Source organism: Prosopis cineraria, unplaced genomic scaffold (genome assembly GCF_029017545.1).
Source record: "Prosopis cineraria cultivar Desert tree isolate PC_DT_omini unplaced genomic scaffold, ASM2901754v1 PC7, whole genome shotgun sequence".
NCBI lineage: Eukaryota > Viridiplantae > Streptophyta > Magnoliopsida > Fabales > Fabaceae > Prosopis > Prosopis cineraria.
The window spans coordinates 23,617,276-23,623,818 of NW_026555338.1; the positions used below are offsets into that span (position 1 = coordinate 23,617,276).

General features: G+C 30.0%; 1 long non-coding RNA gene across 2 annotated transcripts; it reads left to right on the plus strand.

The window, feature by feature from the left end:
* Positions 1–2,132: 2,132 nt before the first annotated feature.
* Positions 2,133–4,898, plus strand: LOC129316320 (uncharacterized). Of its 2 annotated transcripts, none has more exons than XR_008594735.1 (2): positions 2,133–2,514; positions 4,611–4,898. It is a non-coding gene; the product is annotated as an uncharacterized LOC129316320 (long non-coding RNA). The 2 variants fall into 2 exon arrangements; XR_008594736.1 differs by having other exon boundaries at positions 2,133–2,427.
* Positions 4,899–6,543: the final 1,645 nt, after the last annotated feature.

Consider the following 6,543-nt stretch of genomic DNA (forward strand, 5'->3'; position numbering starts at 1 on the left):
GGTGGTGTTTGGATTAATGAATTTGGATTTACATTTTAAATTTTGAAACCTTACATTTCAAATCTCACATTTGAAATTCATATATTTAAGACTTGTTTGTTTCTGTTTTTGAAAACTGTTTTTTGTTTTTGAAAACACAAAAGTTTAAAATTTTGTTTGGATAAGTTCTTTTTATTTAACTGTTTTCAAAATTATTTTCGTTTTTTATTTTTAAAAACAAAATACTAGAAAAAACTTTAAGTTGTTTTCATTTCATTTTTCTTATTTTTAAAATACACTAAATTTGATTGTTAAAAATTATAGTTAACTAGACCAATTTATATTATTAATTACCATCATTAATTGTCTATAACTATCACTATCATTTCAATTTTTAATTATAAAATTGTTTTTAATTTATATAACCAAACGGATTTTTATTTTATTTTGTTTTGAAAATAATTTTGTAAATTGTATTATATAACAGTTTTTAGAAATAAAAAATGAGAATAAAAACCAAAGAGGCCCTTAAACTTCTTTGTTTGGGTAGTTAAAAAAGTTTCAAACGAATGAATGTTTGCCGGTAAGTTTTACTGCAAACATATAGGTTGTCACAAGTGTAAAATATTTCAGAGTTATCGTTCCCACGAGGATTTAGATAAATGAAGGTTAAAATTCACTATTAAACTTTAAGATAGATTGGGCAAAATCAAGAGTATGTTTGTATGAAAGTAATAAAAATTTGATTAAAATTGTTTTAAAGCAATTAAAACTTGTTTAAATTTTGACTTTTAGAGGTGAGAATCTAGGATTATCTCTCCCCTTTGTATTTCATAAAACTTAAATTAATTCCTCTCAAATAGATTTTTAATAAAAATAAGTGTTAGTCTAAGATTTCAATTCACTTGAAAAAGCTTTCTCAAGTCAAAATCAAGTATATTTAAAAACACTAAAATTTCACAATCTCTTAAAAATAGTTAGTAAAAATAAATTTTAAGCACCAATCTTAATATGACTATAAAAGGTTAATAAAATATCTCTATTTTACCAACAAAACTATCCATTTATCTTTGTAAATTTCAAGTCCAATACCATTTTATTCAAGTTTTACACCTCAATTAGTTCTCTCAAGCACAACTCAAGTGAACAAAACAATCTAAATAGTTATCAAGCACTTAAAAGTATTAAGCATAGGATAAAATAAATACATATACATCATTAACTGCCAAAAGAAAAGAATATTCAAGTCTTAATCTATACAAAGGTTCAAAATAATCCTAAAATAAAAGAACTAGCTACTCATGTTCAAAAAAGAGCTATGAATGTCATAATATACAACATCCATATAAAAAACAAAGAGAGAAAAGGGAAGAGAAGAAGAAAAATCGAAGAAAATCCACTTAAATCTCTTCAAATCTTCAATCATTGTCCAAATCTCCTCCAAAAACCCTAAACCTAATAGAGAAAGCCTCCAAGAACTTCTGAAAGTCACAGCTCTCTCCTCAAAGTGCAATGTAATGGCTTTGGAATTTAAATTAAATGATTTTCCATTTAATTGATATTTTATTAAATTGTTCAAGTTTTATGATGAATAGGAAGTAGTGGCTTAGTGAAAATTATGTTGGTCTTTACTTAAAGGATTGGGAGTTTGAATCTTACCTATGCCAAAGGTAATTTTATTTTTTTGATGATTAATGAAATTACCAAAATATCCTTGACTTTTGTGTTATTAAAGAAAATATCTTCTGGATCTCTTGTAATTTTCCCAAGCTTTAATATTTTAAAACTCCCTCTGTCGGTCAAAGAAAACAGAGCATAGCAAGAAAGAGTGTAGTGATCCTAAATTTTAAATTAATAATAAAAAAAAATTCTTCAAATTTATATTTTATTTAAATTTATTTTATGGCAAATGGAAAAGGATGAGTTAGTGAAATTTATGTTAATAACTTATTTGATGGTCTAGAGTTTAATTTTTTTTAGAAATATATTAATTTTATTTAGTTTAAAATTGTGAAAAAATTTCCGAAGTGCCCTGTTTTTTTTTGTGTTATTAGAAGAAATATTGGGCCCTTCTTATAATTTTTGCAATTTCCTAAATTTCAAATTTATATCCTCTCTCGGTCAGATACGCACCACCGCCTCTTATTTTTCTTTCTCCTCTTCGAAAATTCCAGAGCCGGAGAGATCGTCCCTTCTCTCCCTCTATTCCTTCGACATTCATCCTTGCCGTCGCTAGTGAGAGTGTGAGCCAGAGAGAAGGTCGAGAATCTTGGTCTTTTGTTCTTCTCCATCCATTTCCTTTCTGCATCCCTGAAGAGTACGAGTGAGGAGCTAGGCCGTTTAGTCCGTTGCTGATGTCGGTGTTCGCTATGAATCTGCTGCTGTCAAGGCTGAAGTCGCGAGTTCGTCCACTCCCCTGCTCCTCCAATGGTCTTCTTTCATGCAATGGTGATGCCTGAACTCCCTCCCCTGTTTTCTTATTGCTGAATCCTTCCTTCCTTCCTCTGTTCGAGATGCTATGATTTAGAGCATCAGGTTCTTACTCCTCTTTCGATTTCTACTTCTCTTCTCTTTGCTTTGTTGGACTGGTCTGATATAGGAAGTTTTTAATCTTCTCCCTTGCGCGATTCATGTGTTTGGTTGTTAAGTTATTGAGTTTACAATTCTCCTTACCTTGTATCGTTTTGTGCTGTGCTGATAAGGAAATGAAAAGTTAAATCAAGTTAAAATTTTAGTGTCAAGAGCATGATAATGAATCGACAGTAAGGGCTGGAATTTTATTTGAATTTAAATTGATTCTTGAAAAGGTATTGAATTCGAGAAACATGGTAAATTTAAATATCAACAATGGGAAATTGTTGGGGGGGGGGAAGGAAGGAATTTAAAGAGTAAAATGACTGTTTTATAGTTTAATTGTTGAATGCCTGCAAGGTGCTTGATAAAATGTGTAAGAGATGGATGTTGGTCTTTGATAGCAAATAGGTGTGATAAATTGATTGTTGTTAGTTAAATTATTATAGGAGACAAATATTTTCTATAATGAAGGATGAAACTAGAATTAGAGAATTTTTGAAAAGGATATTTCGATGATAGTTCAAGGACTAGGTCGGTTTGTTCTTATGCTAGCTTCTGGGATGTTAATAAAGTGTTCAATGATGGAAGTAATGAAATTGGACTTATGTGAAGTGGTACCATTGAAATGTGGCAAGCTATGAAAATTGTTTACACACGCACATTGTAGTGGTAAAAGTTGGGCTATTGTATTGAATCGTGAAGCATATAAACTATGAAGATGATGAGACTTTCTTTCATGTTTGGTGGATTACATTGTATATTGTAAACTTAGTTATATGTGTTATGGAAGAGTTAGAAGGACAAGTTAAAAATATAATCAAAGTGTTGAATAGAAAGGTGGACATATAAAGTATTGGATGGTTAGAGGAATTGAAACATAAATTATAATGATTTGAAAATTTAGTTGATTTTGGTGTTGTCAATGTTGAAAGAGAATTTATCAAACTTGGGTAAAGGATTTTAATTTTATTTTTTATATTGAATAGAGTGTTTAAAAAAACGGAAGACTTGATTGAAGTTTTAAAAAATGAATTTTAGTGCTTGGGAACACTTGAGGTAAGTGGATAGCGTTCCAACTGATATTTCATTAAAATCTCTTTTATTCAAATATTATATTTTTATGCAAATTCTTTTTATGACAACAATGTGACTATGAGATATTTTGTTGATTAAATTATATTATTTCATGAAATTATTTTACCAGAATTGATCATTTTAGTTAATCAGTAAATACAAGTTTAAATTCTAATTGTGGGATTTCAATTTAAAAATTATTGAATTGTTACGGAAAAACGATTCATCCGAGTTCGACATGGAAAAGAAAAATTTGATTGAATGGTGATCAATTTTTCGCATGTTTGAAATTGGTTTGAAAATGAATTTCAAGGGGACTTTATACAGAACACTGGTTGCTAACGGCAGTTTCGTTAGCCCTTGGCGCGCCATGGTACACCTAGCTAGCAGGGTGTTTATAGGAGATGCTAGCCCCGTGCGATAGCCAACGCACGTGGAATAAATGGATGGTTATTCGTGAGCATTGTACTCACATTTGTTTCGTGGCTTCGGCCGCGTTTGGTTACATACCCTCGTGGACTGTGTGTCCACGTTTGTTTCGTAGCTTCGGCTGCGTTTGATTACTTACCCTTGTGGATTGTGTATCCACGTTTGTTTTCGTGGCATAAGTTGCGTTTGGTTATTTACCTTCGTGGACTGTGTGTCCACGTTTGTTAATTGTTCTAATAAGTTTCTATAATTATGAATCCAATTATTTGATGATTTTACATTCCATTGATGTTATTCAGTAATTTGTTTATAACTATTTATTTTATTTATGTGCTTTCTTGGAAGCAAGTCCTATTAATATTTGCCGTGATAGTTCAATGATTTAAAATCTAATTTTAAAATTTTTACAGAGCTATTCTATTTTAAAGTTTATTACATTTTTCTGAAAGCTGTTGTCTCTTTGACTCACAATTATTTTAAACTTTCCTTTTTATTCAAGTTCTATTATTTATTGTTGGGACGTTATTCACTGGAAATTATTATTTTGGTCTCAGATACGTTAGCTGATGTTGTGCCTTCTGCTAATTCTTAAGGGGCGGTAATATTCAGATGAGATGAAAAGTTGAAACTAAACTTCTTTAAAGTAAATTTCTTATGTCAGGTGTTCCACATAAGCTATAGTTAGGGTCCTCATCCTTATGGTTCATACTTTGATATTTGCTGATCGGAAGAGAATTCCTTGCTGCTACTATTGTTTTGTAAAATATTAAATCTTTTGTTCGTATGGTTTGTATTGAGGATGGCTTAATTTATTATCAAAGGTCTTCATGGCTTATAAATTAGAGTTTTCTTGAGTAAAGACTTTTATGATATGAGTATTATCTCTATATTCTGTGCCAAACATGTTCTATTTTTGAGGTGTGACATGCAAGAATTTCACATATGTAACCCTAGCTTCAAGTCTGATTCAAAAACGCACAGTTTCAATAAAAGGCTTTTGGCTGCAACCACTTCTTCCTTGGCTGCGGCCAAAACCTCTTGGTCAGATCTCTGGGCTGCAGCCAAAACTTCTCGATCAGGATCTCTCGGCTGTAGCCAAAACGCATCAGTAGTATGTTGTCCCTAGCTTTCGGCTAAGGCCGAAAGTGCTTGGACTAAAGCTTAATTCTTCACTCTTCATCTTGACTTTTTCTTGATATAATAACTTCATAACTCCTTCTTTACTCCTCAAATAATGCTCCAACAACCTAAGAAGGCAAGAAAGTGTGAATCCAAGATTAATTATACCGAGATAAAGAATTATGCACAATTTACACCAAGATTTTGTCATTTAAACCCAAGTGTGAGATATGCACATTTTCCTATCATGTGTACCAAAAGTATGAACAATTTCATTAAAAAGCATATGAAATTGTCGGAAAATGTGCTGAGATGACATAAATTTCTATAGGTTATCAATGAATGAAATGAATTGAGATTTGAAATGAAAATAAAAAATTATCTAGAAATGACATTTTTAATCCACAAGAAATAAGAAAATATATGGAAGTTATAAAGATATAAACAGTAAAAATGTGAAAAGAAGAATATGTTTGAAATTATTAAAATTTTAAATGATTAGAATGTAAAAAGAATTGAAATTATAAAAAAATTAGAATTTGAAATAGATTTGGATTTAAATCAAATTCAAATTCATAATTTTTTGTGTATCTAAATGAAAAATTTGTTTCAAATTCAAATCCTTATTAATCAAAACACAACCATAAGAGAATTCTTTTGCATCCCACAGGAGGAATATATCCAGAAACTCAACTTTAATATCTAGTTGCAATCAAAACAAAAACCAAAAAAAAAAAAAAAAACCTTCAGCATTTATAGTCGATGAATCAAGCAAGCTAGTAACTCTACAATTAGCTTTTTTAAACGCATCGTTAAAGGCAACAATGTAGTTCCGCATAAGAAGTTACAAATTTCTCTAATCAAGTTATTTAGCAGATGGTTTCCGGATAGATCACTGTAGATGAGTAGAAAGGCTTCCATAGAGTCACTAATCACAGCCATCTTATGGTACACTTGATTCCAATTGACATTGGGCGCCTGTTTCGATTTGAATTGAAGATCAATTATTGTACGGAAAAACCATGTTTTGTCAAAAATTACCCAAATACCTATATTATATGTTAAAATCAATTATGAATCCAAAACTATATTTTCTTAAAGAAGTCCAAACGCCCATATAAATGCTAAAATCAATTATAAATTCAAAATCATGATTTTTTTTAAAAAAAATGTCCAAATACCTCTTATGTCAAAATTAATTATGAACTAAAAAATATGATTTGTAAAATAATTAATATAATTTTTGAATAACTTTTTAGAAATGTATAATTGAAAAATTAAATTAAAAAGTAGATAATAGTAGCTTATGAGATAACTGTGGTTTTGAGTTTATAATTAATTTTGACATGTTTGGGGATGTTTGGATGT